The following is a 17099-nucleotide window of genomic DNA, read 5'->3' as shown; positions in this document are numbered from 1 at the left end:
GGAATTGCCTTCATCAGATTGGCCTGTGAGCATGTCTGTGGGACATTTTCTTTTTGACTATTGATTGATGTGGTCGGGCAAAACTCACTGGGCAGCGGTCCTGGATTGATAAGAAAGCAGCCTGAGCAAGCCACGGGGAGCCAGCCAGACAGCAGCATTTCTCCATGGCCTCTGCTGCAGTTCCTGCCTCCAGGTTCCTGCCTTGAGCTGTTGCCCTGGCTTCCTTTGAGTATGGATTGTAAAATGTGAGCTGAAGAACTCCTTTCTTTCCAAATTGCTTCTGGTAACTGTTTTATGACAGCAGGAGAGTGTAAACTAGGACAGGAGGAGAGGGAATGGGACAAACTGAAATAATGAACCAAGCTTTCAAACTCAACACGGAGCTCTTCTCTATTGCTACCGTCAGTAACGAAGCTGATAGATATGGCATCTTCTCAGTAAGGAGGGAGCCTTCTGCGTCAGGAACCTAGGTAAAAATATAATCTGCTCTGAGCCTGACAGGTGTGTGCTGTGACTGTGAAGATGAATTTCCAGAAAGTAAAACACACAGAATTGGTACCTCTTAGGCAGTGAGGGCAAGTGCTCTGTGGATGAGTTTGAGACTAGCCTAGACTACAGTGTGAGACCTTGTCTCAAAAAACAAGCGAACAAAACATGAAAATCTTGGGACCAAATGTAACTTCCCTCCACCACATGTATATCAGACTATCTCTTCCCTCTACATGTGTATCAGACTATCTCTTCCCTCTAATACACGTGTACCAGATATAACTTCTCTCTAGGACATGTGCACCAGAATATAACTTCCCTCTACCACACATACACCAGATATAACTTCCCTGTCATGCCTCCGCCACAAGTACTAGAAGTGTGCACCAAAGCTCAGGAGACCTCCCAAAGCACACTTTGAGGAGCAGGAATTGTTGGCTGTCCTAAAATGTTTCTTCATTTACCTTCTCATGAACGCCACAATGAATAATGCCTACAGCCTGCACACATGTTAACTTGGGGAATGTTTATTATTCAAATGCAACAGATGGGTCCCTTCCAGAATGTCCCTTCCATTACATTCCTAAGGACTCCCTTGCCAGGAGCAATTTCTTGTACAGATTATAAAGATGATGTTAAGGATAATAATAGCAACATCAGCATCTTTGAGTAGTCTCTGTGTGTCAGTAACTTGGCAAGAATGTTTGGTGTGCTGTGTTACATGTTTGGATGCTGACAGGAGCTCAGTACAGGAGGCGCTATTTTAATCTCCGTATTTCATTTGAGGAAGCAGGATCAGAGACGCTAACATTCTGAGGGGCACACACAGCAATCTCACAATATCAGCTGCATGGGTTTTGAGACCATTTTGACAGAGCCTCTCTAAGCACGCTACCTGTGGCAGAGTGCTCTCTAGACTAAATCACAGCAAAGACAAAATGAAAAACAAATGTAAACTCCATGTTTATGGTACTATATTTAAAAAAAATCAAAGTAGGTGCATTTGGGATGCAGAGATAAAAGCTGGCCTCACCAGCCACAAGGCCACAGTGACTTTAGGAGAAAGGTGACTTTAAGATGTCTTATGACCTCAGGGTGGAGGGCCACGGGGACGTTTGTAGCCCCAGCACACTGCCAATCGGAGGCTAACCAGGGAAGGTGTGTGCCCAGGTTCAGTCCTTTTTCTGCTCTTGGAGCTGTCTAGCCAACCAAGCCACTCCTTTCCCAAACCTCGAGCAAGTCTCTGTCTGTTGACTTCTCGTGACTCTGTGCCTCCCTCGGAACCTCATTCTGCCCCGTGGGAACAGCTCAGAGTCTGTCTAATTTACCATCTACAGATCATTAGACATATGTCTCTGTTTCCTTGTTCCAAGTCTGCGGCTGCCTGCTGCTGACCAAATAATACAACGGCGTGTGTGGGTGAGGCCTGTGTGAGTGCATGTTGGGAGAAGGGAGGACACAGAACAGCCTGGAAGCCCAGAGCTGGCTTTACGCTGTGGCACTCGAGCATGTGTTGCTCCATCTTTGCAAAGTGCTGACTGAACTGCTTGCTTTTGAGGTGGTTTGGCCTTCGTGATCTCTACTGGAGCCTCCAGCTACCCCGATGATCATCTCTGAGTTAGTGCAAAGGAGAAGGTGTGTGCCCTTAGGTTCAGCCCAGTCTGTGGGAGCCTCGGAGGATAGTCATGCAGGTGAGCTATTATCCTAGGGAGCACCCCACCACATCTCCCTAGGGCCCAGCAGATATACTCTCAGCTTTAACGCAAAGATGAAGAGGCCCAGCTTGTTAAGAATCTGCAGGAAACAAATCACTGCATGCCAGAGGCGTCAGCCGGTGATGCTGACACTCAGAGAGGGGCCCGGAGCCTCGGGTGGGGCGTACATTTAGGAGAAAGGGGATACTGTCATCATTGCTCCTGATTAGCCGGATCACCTTGCAAGGTTCTTCAAGTTCTTGCCCTTTGATGATCAAAGTCCTTGTCCAGTTTGGTCAAGATCCCCTCACCTAGCCAGCTTTGGCAGAAGTAACAGGAAAAAGAGAGAGAGAGGCCCAACTCCCCAAAGCAACTGGGGATGGGAGGGCTGATGGTGAGTGAGCATTGGTCCAGGGTATCAGGACCTGAGCTTCTAGCTCTGAGTTCTGCTGCTGACTTTGAGGCCTTTGGAAAACCACTCTAACTTCCTGAACATCTTTCCCTCATATGCTTCTCATATATATATGTGTGTGTGTGTGTGTGTGTACACGTATATACATATATGGAGAGAGAGAGTGAGTCATAGCTGTGTTACTACTACAAACTTGATCCTGTTTTGCCCCATTTGAGTTTATTGCGATCCTTCCCATTCCAGGAACTCTGTCACCACAAGAAGCAATACTCTGGCCCCCATTTCAGCTGCCTGTGTCATTGGGAGGAAGACAGGTCATAAACCAAGATATAAATCCATGGCCAAAAGGTCATAGTTGGTGAGAGCCACAGGGGGAACCCGAGCAGGACAACAGATGGCGTGGTTAGTCGGTGTGGTTGGAACGGAGCTCCAGGACAGACAAAGGACAGTGAGTCTGGGCGGAAGAGCATCCAGGCCAGCTGGAGAGCAAGCCCACAGCCCAGAGCTCCCAACAAGCCAGTCAAGGGCATTGGGACACAGTCACAGGGAAGATGAACCTGAAGGGCTGGGCTGATGGGCAGAAAAATGGAATCCATTGGAAGTGTGAGCCTTAGTCTGGTTCTCAGAATTAAACTTCAGGATAGCCTGTGGGTAGCAGGAGAATAAAATCTCTGTCCTGTCTTCCCCTGTCTGGTGGGGTGAGGAGCAGATGGGCAGAGGGGGTCCCCTGGAGACCATGTCAGGTTGGTGACAGAGGAAGAAGAACAGACAGGAACTCATGTTCTCACATTCACAGAGTAGGAGGAGAGCCCTGTGTCCTCCCTCTTTTCCTTCCTGTGGAGGTAAGATGGAGAGAGAACCCATGACATTGCCTGGGATTTGTCTTACAACTTCAAAACTATGAGAAACTACCACCATGTTATCCCCGCCCCAAAGTTGTTCTTTCAACACAATATTAGGAAGTAAAGTTGTTACTCACAATCTGCCCCCCTCCCCCATGTGCTGGTGTGGCTTAGGCAGTGAGGGCTGACGTCAGGAGGGGATGTCCAGTGGCAGTGCGAGGGTGGGGTTGGGGGATACCAGAACTGATATTTTGATTGATAAGAAAGGAAGACAAGCGGGGCTGGCGAGGTGACTCCAAAGCAAAGGGCAGAGGCAAGCGGTCAGCCACATGCAGCCATGTTACACCTGATCTGGGACCAGCAGGGAGCTAAGCTTCTCCTTCACCTGAACTTGTACCAAGAGGGAGGCTCTGGCACCGACTGTCCCATCTCTCTCCGAGATCACCTTCCCTGGAGGCCCAGAAAGGAAGGACATTCCCAGACCGTGGGGCACCGGGCGGAGAGGTGATAGTGGATCGTTGGTCACCCAGAAAATTCTTCAGCAGACATGGCCCAGACTTCTGAGGGAATTCCTCTTCCAGAGTATGTCCACGTAGAACACACTGCCCCTAACACTCCCTGACTCCAAACCTCCCCAGGGCAGCCTGCCCCTCCTGCCGTTCTCCTGTTCTCTCTCACTGGCATCTTCGTGTGTGTGTGTGTGTGTGTGTGTGTGTGTGTGTGTGTGTGTGTGTGTGTGTGTGTTTCTTGCTTGAATAAGGCAAGCACATGCCTACTACTCCTGGTTCCTCTGCCTGGGATGGGCTCCCTCAGACGCATGCGCCCCCTCTTCCTTTATCCAACAGCGCTACAGCTCTGCCCCATCGGAGTGTTCCTGGTACTTCTAGACCCCCTTTAAAATGCCAATTGTCCTTCCTCTAGAATGTAAGCATGGAAGGGCAGGAAGTCACTCTGCTTGGTCGTCTCCATGCTTAGTCCTGTTCCTAGCACACGGCTGCAGGTGTTGTAAAAATATTTTCCAGAACGATGCTTTGGTTTGTGCACAGAGGCCTACTTGCTGAGATGCCCACAGCTGTGGCATAGGCTTGGTGTGTACACCACAGGCCTCTTTTGCATTGGTACCACCTCCCAGTTGTGCCGGAAGTATGTGCCTGAACACATGCCTATGGATGCATTTGCCTGTGTTCAGAATAACAATAAAAGTGCTACTTTATTTGATTCCTGAGAATACAAAATCATCCATGTCTGCAGGGATCTTTCAGCCAGCAAATAGAGAAAAGGGGGACTGCAGCCTTGCAGGGGGATCCTGGTGCTCAGGGCGGCAACTGGCTGCCTCCTGTAGTCACAGCCTGCCCAGCGCAGAGGGAACATGCTACCAGGATGCACTGGCCTCCGCAATGCTGGCGGTGGGTCTGCACCAGGAGCTTCACCAGAGTGGGTGGTAACAGGAGCCATATAACCCAAGGCCCTTGGATCTCATGCCTCCCACACAGCCCCTGGGCCCCTGGCTGAGAACGTGGGGTTGGAGATTTGTTTGCTGACATGTTTGGAGTTCATGTTTACGTGGGTTAAAGGTCATGGAGAGTCCTGGGAGCCTCTGCATTCTCTTACACAGCCTTCTCTTTTCCCCCCAGGAGAAACAGCCTCTGCATTTTGGAATTCCTAAAGTCACAAGGAGTGCCAGCCCCTGGATGCCACCACAGCAGCTTTTGTTAAGATGGTTCTTTTGGCTTGACTTATATTTATACACACCTGCTAGTCCCAAATTCACTGAGCACATATATTTTGAATCTTAATGTATGCTATAACATGCTTGATTCCTAAAAACATCAGATTCTGCCTTGCTTTTTCCAAGGGGATGGTGTGTTTCTGTGGTTAGCTTCTCCTGGGGTAATCCAAGGGAACCCCTTGCAATCATCAGGGCTCCAAAGACTAGGGTCACACAGCCTATGAACAGAGTTTTTTTTTTTGTTTTTTGGTTTTTCGAGACAGGGTTTCTCTGTGTAGCTTTGCGCCTTTCCTGGAGCTCACTTGGTAGCCCAGGCTGGCCTCGAACTCACAGAGATCCACCTGGCTCTGCCTCCCGAGTGCTGGGATTAAAGGCGTGCGCCACCAACGCCCAGCAAGAGTACTTTTAAATGTTAAGAAAAAAAAAAGTGTTCAAAGCTGAAGTTATTAAACTGACTATTAGTTTAAACCATACTCTGGCTAACCAAGAGGCAAGCTACTGAAATTCATAGTGCATGGTAAGTAGATGGTCCTGAGTGATCAATCCAAGAAAGAGGAACCAAGTAACACATCAGAGACCCTTGTGCCCTCAAGTGTGTACCCTGAAGGGTCAAAGTTGGCTAGATTTGCCACATCATATTGTCTAAACCACAGCAGGCAGGGATTCTGACCACTGAGCAAGAGGCCTGTCCAGTGTAGCAGGACACTCTTCTCCTTCAGTGACTGATTCCTGCTAGCTGTCCTGAGAACTTGATTTTGTGGAATCTTTTTCTCAGATGGTACGTGCCTAGTCACCATGTTTCCATCTGCTGCCCTCTCACCTCTGTGGCTGACCGGACAGCTCCAAGTTCAAGTCACGCTCATTCTGTTAGAAAGAACTTCATTTGGATTTAAAAATGAGTTAGAAAATGCAGCTTCTAGAGAGGCATAGACTGGATACCTCCAAGGTCACACAGTTTGAAAACTTTAACATGTCTAAAAACTTCTGAAAAGACATTGACTTCAGTGGCTTGCCTTTTGATTTACCAGCCTTTCTTCTTTGGTTATGTTCGTCACTTTTCCATAACGGATGTGTTTAACGGTAACATGACTATTTTCAGTTAAATGGCTGCCTATGTATAAAAGTTGCATCAAAGTAATTGTAAATGGTACAATATATCAAATCAAATGATGCTGGCAACATCACACCTACCACACATTTGTGTGTGTGTGTGTGTGTGTGTGTGTGTGTGTGTGTGTGTGTGTGCATGCACCTGTCCAGGGTTTGGAAAAGGAGGAAGCTGGACTACAGCTTCCATAAACTCAAATGTGACCACAATGTTATTTTTAACTACAAGGATTAGTTTTGTAGGGAAAGCAGTAAGGAAAGTCTGTAACTGGTCTTTTTTTAAAAAAAAAATCTCCAAAGAAACTGAGCCTTTGACACAGACTTGTAATCCAAGGAGGCTGAGGCAGGAGAACTGAAAGCTCAAAACTAACCTGGACTACACAGAAAATTCAAGGCTAGCTTTGGCAATTTAATAGGACCTGTATCAAAGTAAAAAGTAAAAACAGGCTGGACAGATGCCTCAGCAGGTAAGAGCACACACTATTTCTTCCAAAGGCTAGTTTGGTTCCCAGCCCCCATGTCAGGCAGCACTCAACTTCCTATAATGCCATCTCCAAGGCCATGCAATGCCTCTGACCTCTATGGGCACCTGCGCTCACTTGTATATACCATCATACAAACACACACACATACATATAATTTTTAAAAATAAGACAAGGCTATTCAATGCCTCTGACCTCTATAGGCACCTGCGCTCACTTGCACACACACACACACACACACACACACTAAGATGAATTTATCTAAAAAGTAAAACCAGGGCTGGATAGAGCTGGTACAGTGCTTGCCTAGTGTGTCCAAGGCCTCAGGTCCAATACCCAGTACCACAACTAAACAATACAACACCCCAAATGGCAAAGGTCAAGTGTGCAGCTGCACATTCACATACCTACTTAGTAAGGAAGCAGTTCAACATGGAAGGGCTAAAGGTCAAGAGTGGATGCAGCCATGGTGAATCCCTAACATTCTTAGCAACCCATCCCTTTGCTCACGCCTACATTGAAGAGCAAGCTCTATGTGCTGAGCTACAAATGCACAACTTCAGTCCTGCACGCAGCCTAGTGGAGACCAACACAGTCAAGGCAGGGAGCCTCTTCGAACAGATATCCAGACCACCAATAGAAGCTGGGGAGACAGGACAAGTCACCTGGACATTCAGTTCCTTGAAGTGCTGTAGAACTGCCTCAGAGTGGGTTGACCGCACAGAAATGCATTACTTCAGAGTTCTGGAAAATAAAAGCTAAAATGGGGGTGTTAACAAGGCCAGGCTCCCTTCCTTTCTTCCTTCTGGCTTCTGAGATCTGCTGGCCATCTGTGGTGTCCCCTGGCTTTTCCAGGTTTCTACGTGGTGTTCACTCCAAGTCTCTCTTCTTGAAAGAACAGAAACCACACTAGGTTAAGGCCCACCCTATGCCAGCATGACTTCATCTTAACCAATTACACCTTTAACAAGATAATTTCCAAATACGATCATAATCTTCGTTCCTGGGAGCTAAGACTGGAACCTATATATCTGGGGGACACAATGCTCCGTGGTCTAGTTTGTAAAACTAAAGGTTTGGGAGACTCAGCTCTCGACTTGTTTTTGTTCTGCTTCCATTTTCAAAGTCTCTCACTTTGCTGAGTGTGGTGGCTCATAACTGTATTCCCAGCACTCGGAAAGCTGCGGTGGGAGCGCCAAGAGTTTAAAGCCACCCTGGTCTAGGTAGTGAGATGCTGTAAATAAATACATCATTGACTTGCTAATATATATATTTTAAAACTGCTCCTACAGGACTGGGAGGGTTTTAAGCACCGCTGAAATACTTTGAATGGCTTAGTAAACAAATTAACCTGTAACATAAACACAGAGCGTAATACAAGTATGTGATTCACAAAGGCAGCTAGAGTCAACTTAAACGTAATGATTGATAGTGTACTCTCATAAGTGGGATCTGAATTTTAAATTTCAGATGAATGGTGATTTGATTCTCCTTGGCTTGTGTCAGTCAGCTACTGTGAGCCTCATTAGTCATAGCTCCAGACACCTACCCTCAAGGCTCTTTGTGTCTTGGAGGCGGGGCACTGCCCTCCCTCTGAAGCCACTTACAATGCAATGTGCTGGTTCTTTCCTCTACCTGCTGAGCCTCCCCACACTGCCTTCACCCCAGCTTGGTTGTCCCACTCCTGACGCAGACCAGTACCCTCCCATCTCCTTGCCTCTCTCCTCTGTGCCCTGCTTGCTCTGTGTTAGAGGGTGGCCATGCTGCTGTATAGCCAAAGGTGGCTGCTATTTACAGCACTGAGCTCCAGTCAGGCCCTAAGCCTGTGTGCTCTTGTCCCATGACTCAAGACGGCTCTAGCCAGAATGGCTTTCTGACTGCTGCAAGTGTTCTGTCATTGTGGTGGCTGCCATGCTCTATTTTCCACGTGAGACAGAGAGAGATGAGAACAGAAACATTCCCTGAGCATCCTTATGGGGCAGGTACAACTCTCCTCCTAAGGCTGAAATCCAAAGCACAAAGCTGGCAGACTTAACCAAGGTGGCATCTCTGCAGAGCCAGGCCATCCCCATGGCGGTTTGAATGGGAATGGCTCCCTTAGGCTCATTAATTTCAATGTTTGGTCTCCAATTGTAAGAACTGTTTGGGAAGGATTAGGAGGTACGGCCTTGCTAGAGGAGGTGTGTCACTGGGGAGTGAGCTTTAAGGTCTCAAGAGCCCACACCATTCCCAATTAGCTCTCTGCCTCAGGGTTGTGCCTCAAGATGTAAGCTCTGAGCTACTGCTCCAGCATTATGCCTACTTTCCTGTTGTCATACTTCATGCTCCAGAGGTCATGGCCCTCTGAAACTGTAAGCCCCAGATTAAATGATCTCTTTCATAAATTGCCTTGGTCATGGTGTTCTATCACAGCAGTAGAGAAGTAAGTAAGATACCCCCAGACAGGTAGGCGATCCGACCCCTGTGATGAGACCTTTGACCACTGGGGTTCTGCCTTGGCTCTTTTGACCTGCTGCAACCAATTACCACAGGATGGGAAGCTTGTAAACAAATTTATTTCTCATACTTTTGAGGGCTGGGCTGTCCGCCATCAAGCTGCCAGCAGATTCAGTGGCTGCTGGAGGCCCATTCCTGATTAATAGACGGCCATCTTTTTTATGTAATGTCACAAGGCAAAGACCCTCTCAGGCCTCTCCTGTGTGAGCACTGATCCTACGTGTGAAGACCTTAACTTCCCATCTCCAAATCATCTCAAAGTGAACTGGATTTCAAGCTATCAGCTTGGGGAATACATAACTCTCAGACCATAACAATATATCTCTGAGTTTAAGAGCCTAATAAACCCTTAAGCTAGGATGGTAGCTAGAGAGAGTTAAAAGCCAGGTGGCCTGACAGACAGATTCAGAAAAAGGCCTGTTCCCCTCACTCTCTCTTCATGAGACACCCCAGATGGCTCTGGGCTCTGACTGTTGAAGGTTTGATGCTACCTTCAAAGGTTGCCCTGCACATGCCCATTGCTTGTGAGGCACCAGATGAACTGTTACAGAGATGTGGCAGGGACTCTGAGAAGCACAAGAGGGACACAATTAGCATTTTAGGTAGATAATTCTCACAGCTGATAGACAGGAAGCCTGGATTCAGAGATACTGGCTGGGAAGCCACATTGGTAATCCAGGTGAGATATCCTGATTGGTCTAAATAGAAGGAGGAGGAGGGATGAAGGAAGGAGGTGATGTGAGAAAGTCCTAGCACTAGGTAGCACCTAGGTTTTTGCCAAATCTGCCAGTAACAGTGACCATATGAATATGGCAAGTGGAGGGGATTTGCACAGTCAGGGTGAGGATGGGGAGAAGTAACTTCGTAAAGTCCCAAGCCAGCTCATGTATCAGAGCCAATTAGAACATTATCAAAGATATATTGCTGCCTGGGCCTGGTGGTACATTCATCTTAGCACTCAAGGAGGCTGAGGCAAGGGTTCAAGGCCAGCCTGAGCTATGAAGGGAAACCCTGTCTCAGAAATAAACAAATCAAAACAAAAACAACAACACCCAAACACCACTGATCTTGAGACCACAATTGAAAGGCACAGTCATACAGAATACAGAATAGTACAGGTAGGTTTTGGTGTGACTTCTAGGAAATATTTAGATAGGGTTAGAGTTAGGGTTAAGATAGAGGAAAGCATTGTAGGTGGGTTAAATAGAGTGGGCAGTGCACTAATAAAAGACAATGACCCGGCCTTTTGAGGGACAGATCTTGGTGGAGATGAGATGTTGGGTTATAGCCATGTCTCCATGAAGTACTCTGGCTTTGAGACTGTGTTTTGGCTCTGGGAGAGACACTGTCTTAGAGTAGGTTTATCTGGATGAGAGAGGAGTGGAGGTAAACATAGCATTTATATAGCACAGAGCTGGCAAGATGGTCCAGTGAGTAAAGGCACACTCTAACCCAGCCTGGTCCCCTGACCTTGACCCCCAGGAATCCGATAGTAGAAGGAGAAAACTGACTCCTTCAAGTCATCATGGCACACAGGTGTGCTTATATACAGACCCACATGTACAAACAAGTGCAATGTTTCAAAATAAAAAAAAAGACAGGCCTGAGGCTGTAGCTCAGTGGAGGGGCACACTTGCCTGTCTCGCACACCTGAGGCTGTAGCTCAGTAGTGGGGCACACTTGCCTGTCTCGCGCACCTGAGGCTGTAGCTCAGTGGTGGGGCACACTTGCCTGTCAATCACACCTGAGGCTATAGCTCAGTGGTGGGGCACACTTGCCTGTCACACACACCTGAGGCTGTAGCTCAGTGGTGGGGCACACTTGCCTGTCACACACACCTGAGGCTGTAGCTCAGTGGAGGGGCACACTTGCCTGTCACACACACCTGAGGCTGTAGCTCAGTGGTGGGGCACACTTGCTTGTCATGCACAGAGCACTTGACTAGATCCCAGATTGTCAAAAGAAAAATTTAAAAAAAAATCCCTTCTAGGTTTGCCTACCTCTGTGGTGGCTAGTCACATGGTAGAGTCCAGGTGAAGGGATTGTTATAGCAACCTGTGCCTCACCTATATCAGGACCAAGTCAGGGGTACCGTCTACCCTGCATCTCTTGGCCAGTGGCAAAGGCATTCCCCAATCCCCAAACAGCTCTCTCTACAGATGAGCCAGTAGCTGAAGTTGCTATAAGTGCTTATGGGACAGGGTACAAGGATTGTGATTCCCTAGAGTGGCTACTTTGTGGCCTTCATGATTGTGACATTGCTCAATGACAGAAGCCTGGAAGAGGCCTTCCCATCTGCACAGTTCATTCAGTAGCCTTTGAGGAGCCTGGAGGTTTTTGAGTATTCCAATATTGTCCAGCTGATAGAGGTCTGTGCCACTTTCCAGTGTGACTGAGAGATCAAGGTGACCCCAGTGTTTGAACATATAGACCAGGACCTGTGGACATATCTGGACAAAGCACCCCACCACTTGAGATCACTAAGGATCTGATGTGCATTTCTTTCACATGAATTGCATCATTTACTGAGACCTGAACCCAAAGAATGTTCTAGTGAAAAGTAGTGGGACAGTCGAGTTCACTGAATTTGGCCTAATCAGAATCTACAGCTGCCAGATGGCCCTTACACATGTGGTTTTACATGCTGTTACCATGCCACTGAAGTTCTGTGTAGGCTGTACCTTTGCTTCTTTTGTGGAAACTCTGAAGCTGACCATTAGGCAGTCTTTGGTCTGATTAGACTGCATCCAGAGGATGACTGGCCTCCAAATGTCCTTTTCCTTTCCCCAGATAGCTTCACTTGTCAGTGCAGTCAGTGGTGGGAAGATTGTCTTAAAGTTTCTGTCGCTGTGAAGAGAGACCATGACCATAGCAACTCTTATAAAGGAAAACATTTAATTGGGGTGGCTTACAGTTTCACAAGTTTAGTCCATTGTCATCATGGTGGGACATGGTAGCATGCAGGCAGCCATAGTGTTGGAGAAGGAGCTAAGATCTTGATCTGCAGGCAACAGGAAGGAGTCTGAGTGTAACACTGAACTTCTTTGCTTGAGCAAAGAAGACTCAAAGCCCACCCCCACAGTGACACACTTCCTCCAACAAGGCCACACCTACTCCAGCAATGCCACACCTCCTAATAGTGCCAGTTCCTATGAGCTAATGGGGCCAGTTACATTCAAACTCCCACAAGGACTCTGAAACACAGCTGCTGTGGAAAATGCTGACTTTTAACCCACGTGGGCCATCTTTGCCTCGACACCGAGATGCAGGTATTGGCTTTGGATGGGTGGAATCCCTTAGATGGATTGGATATGATCAAAGATCCAAAGAGACTCTGCGCAAGTAAAGCAGCACTTGCCAATAATACTATCTGATAAGGATCCTGATCTGGGCCCATGGGTAGCAGACGTAAAGTGGCAAAGGGCATGAGATTCTATGACCCTTCCCATTTGGGAGTCTAGAGAAAGAGAAAACCAATCAAGTGAGTTAAGGTGGGGTAAGAGGAAGGACTTTGTATTCAGAGGATGTATTTTGCCTCTGGAAATAGGGCATCAGTATAGAGTTACCTATCCCTGCATATGAGAAGGATTTTTGTTTGCTTGATTTTGTTTGCTATTGTTGCTATTTGTTCTAAGAAGCAGAAGAATGGTTCATACTGAGCAGGGTTCCAGGATTTGCTTTAGCTCCTCATTTTAGATGAGCACATGTCTATGGTGATTCGGTCTCATAGCTTCTTCCTATCGCCTTTTCTCAATAGGTACCTTTCCTTGGGAAGTTAAGTACTGTCTTAGTCAACACGGCTTACTATTCTGAGACACTATAGACTCAGTGGCTCAAACAATAGCAATGTATTTCTTCTAGTTCAAGATGTAGGAGTCTAGGATCTGTCGGTGGGTCCAGTGTTGGTCAAGAGCCTCCTCCTGGTTTGCAGGTGGCCATCTTCCCACCGTGTCCTTTCATAACAGAGCAAATAGTTTCTAGGCTCTTTCTTCTTCTAAATACTGTAATCTTGTCCCGAGGACCCATCACTCTCACTAGCTCATCTAAATTCAACCACCTCTCAAAACCCCATTTCCTGATATCCCATTAAGGGTTAGGGCTTCAAAATATGAGCTGGGAGAGTGATAGTTAATTTTCACCATTTCCTTGATGGACCTAGAATCACTATGGAAACATACATTTGGATGTGTCTATGAAGGTGTTTCAGAAAGGTTTAAATTAGCCAGGGAAGGTCTACCCTGAGTGTGGGTGGCACCAAGGCATGGGCTAGGGTTCTAGACTAAATAAAAAAGAGAAAGAAAGCTGAACACTGGCAGTCATAGCTCTCTCTTTTCTGACTGTGGACATAGTATGGCCAGTTGTCCCTCACTCCTGTCACCTATCTTCTCTGCTGTAACAGGCTGTATCCTCTAGAACTGTGTAAGCCATGATGAATAACACTAGAACTGTGAGCCGTGATGAATAACACTAGAACTGTGAGCCATGATGAATAACACTAGAACTGTGAGCCATGATGAACACTAGAACTGTGAGCCGTGATGGACACTAGAACTGTGAGCCATGATGAATAACACTAGAACTGTGAGCCATGATGAACACTAGAACTGTGAGCCGTGATGGACACTAGAACTGTGAGCCGTGATGGACACTAGAACTGTGAGCCATGATGAATAACACTAGAACTGTGAGCCATGATGGACACTAGAACTGTGAGCCGTGATGGACACTAGAACTGTGAGCCATGATGAATAACACTAGAACTGTGAGCCGTGATGGACACTAGAACTGTGAGCCGTGATGGACACTAGAACTGTGAGCCGTGATGGACACTAGAACTGTGAGCCATGATGAATAACACTAGAACTGTGAGCCGTGATAAACACTAGAACTGTGAGCCATGATGGACACTAGAACTGTGAGCCATGATGGACACTAGAATTGTGAGCCGTGATGATCACTAGAACTGTGAGCCGTGATGGACACTAGAACTGTGAGCCGTGATGGACACTAGAACTGTGAGCAGTGATGGACACTAGAACTGTGAGCAGTGATGAATAACACTAGAACTGTGAACCGTGATGAATAACACTAGAACTGTGAGCCGTGATGAATAACACTAGAACTGTGAGCCATGATGGACACTAGAACTGTTTGCCGTGATGGACACTAGAACTGTGAGCCATGATGGACACTAGAACTGTGAGCCGTGATAAACACTAGAACTGTGAGCCATGATGGACACTAGAACTGTGAGCAGTGATGATCACTAGAACTGTGAGCCACGATGGACACTAGAACTGTGAGCAGTGATGGACACTAGAACTGTGAGCCGTGATGATCACTAGAACTGTGAGCCGTGATGGACACTAGAACTGTGAGCTATGATGGACACTAGAACTGTGAGCAGTGATGGACACTAGAACTGTGAGCCATGATAGACACTAGAACTGTGAACCATGATGAACACTAGAACCGTGAGTCATGATGAATAACACTAGAACTGTGAGTCGTGATGAACACTAGAACTGTGAGTCGTGATGAACACTAGAACTGCGAGCCATAATTAACCTTTTTCTATAAAGCTTGTCTTAGAATCTTTTAAATTTATGTATACATGTGTTTTGCCTGCATATATGTCTGTGCACCATGTATGTGCAGTGCCTGCGGAGACCAGAAAACAGGGCTAGATCCCCACGGAACCTGATTTATAGATGGTTGTTAGCTGCCATGTTCTAGGAATTGAACCCAGGTTCTTTGGAAGATCAGCTAGTACTCTTCATCTCTTCCGCTCCAGTACACCTCTTTCTTTCTAAATACCTGCTTCATGTCAGGTCTTAGGTAATAAGGCTGAGAAAATTAGCAAACACAGAGAGGCACAGAAATATGCAGGCAATAGTAGATCTTCTTCCCTGAGAATTATGTTCTCTTGGACAGCTAAGTTGGATTTGCATTCTACTCTTGGCTCCCCAGCCTCTACAGCCTCAGACTCACTTTTAGATCAACTGCAATGATAGTCATTTGCAACCATGGAGAGTTTAAGAAAATGGTGGATACCAAATGCTCCTGCCACTTACTAAACTCTTATGATGATTGAACGACTCACATATAACTAGTCAAGAAATGTACTAATCATATGCAAAGGCCTTTTGGAGACAGTAAAAAAGAAACAGAAACAGAAGATTTTCAGGTTAAAAACTCACTCATTATTAGCCTCAGTGACTCCAATTGCAACTCTCAGGTCCACTGACATTTTTTGGATATTTTCCTGTCCTGAGAAGATTTCACCAAGTATTAATTAGCTATAAATATTTAAAGTATTACAGCTAAAGTAAAAATGAGAGCTCTATGTTTCTCAAATAAAATATATACTACTTGCTATGTGTAATATAATGGTCTAAAGACAGTAAAAGCTATTTTCTTCTTAGAGGTCAAATTGGTCTTGTTTGAAAGTTACTAAATGTCAGTCCCAGCTATAAATTCATCCTGAGACTTGAGCTATGGAACATCTATTTATGGAGGATTAGCCGTGGTGCCTGTCACTCATCAGCCTCGGGCAGTGGTGAGGCCAAGTTCTGAAGCGAGCCTCCCTCCCAGGAAGATATTTCATGCAATGGCAGAGCCAAGGTTCGTGCAGCTCACTCACTCACTCATTTTACACTTGAGAATGAGTCTCAGAGCAGGGCAGCCACTTCCAAAAGAAACACCGGTAGTTGTAGAGTAAATGGCTTGTGGCTCAGAGCTCGGAGGCAGGAATTTGAGCTTCCTTCCCGGCCTCAGATGCCTTCTCTGTTCTATGGAGCCCCAAGGATTTGAGTTCAGACCAGGGATACTTTGAAGTCGCCAATCTGAATAAGAATCAAGGTAGAGAGAAACTCACCAAGCGTGTGCTATAGGACAAGCCTTGCTGACATTACTTGACGGGGTTATTCCATGCTAGACCAATGTTCAGACCCTGAAGGTGACACTGAGCCAGTAGGCTTCTTTGATAGTGAGTCTCAGCTTCTTGGAGTCATTACAGACAATGTGCCTACAAATGCTGGAGGAGTTTCAGCCTTCAACTTTCCCAAAGTTGCCGACCTTGGTACCTTCCTGTCAGACAACCAATGACACTAAGGTCCTGAAGAGCTCATGCAAGAAGACCCATCTTAGTTCCCTTGCTTACTTCAGAGGAAAGGAAGCTACGGGTTTATGGGACCAGATTGACTTCCATTTTGGAAAATGATATTTATTCTCATGTTTCACCAAAACTTATATCATGCTCACTCTGGACAGATGTCTACTGAGATAACCTCAAAGGAGCATCATGTGGGGTTTCAGTTTGGCTCTCAGATGGTCTGGTTCACTCATTGCCCAGGGTACAATCTTGATCCCCTCCCCCAAAGCACATTTTAGGCCACTGCAGATGAAAGAATTGACCCAGTTTTTCAGTGACCTCTAAGCTCCTTGTGTTTAGTGATCCAGCCAAACACTCTGTGATGAATTGGGTTTCAGGATAAGACCTGCAGTGCAGTTCTCAACTGGCTCTAGAAATCAGGGGAATAACTGTCCACTATTTATCTGCCAATATTTGTTATCATTAAACTTTCAACCTCAGATATTGAATGATGAAAAGTTAATGTAAACAAATGTGTTCTTCTTTGTTTTCTTCCTTGAGAAAACAACCTATTTTTGGTCCCAAATGCTTTTAGTAACAGTGGTGGGGAAATGAGTTAGATATTCAAACTCTGACAAGAGACTTAGGTATCTCCATACTGCTCATTACTGTGGTGATATTATAATTGTGCTGAAATGTGATTCTTATTTGTATGTTAATAAATAAAATTTGCCTGGAGATCAGAGGTCATAGCG

At 46.3% G+C, this 17099-nt stretch overlaps 1 pseudogene; it reads left to right on the top strand.

Annotated features, from left to right (window-relative positions):
- The first annotated feature begins 353 nt into the window (after nucleotides 1-353).
- On the top strand, nucleotides 354-16358 carry LOC143272594 (cyclin-dependent kinase 4 pseudogene; annotated as a pseudogene).
- Nucleotides 16359-17099: the final 741 nt, after the last annotated feature.

This window comes from Peromyscus maniculatus, chromosome 4 (assembly GCF_049852395.1).
Source record: "Peromyscus maniculatus bairdii isolate BWxNUB_F1_BW_parent chromosome 4, HU_Pman_BW_mat_3.1, whole genome shotgun sequence".
In the NCBI taxonomy this organism is placed as follows: domain Eukaryota; kingdom Metazoa; phylum Chordata; class Mammalia; order Rodentia; family Cricetidae; genus Peromyscus; species Peromyscus maniculatus.
Note: the sequence above shows the minus strand (reverse complement) of the source record. Positions and strands in the feature narration are given on the sequence as shown.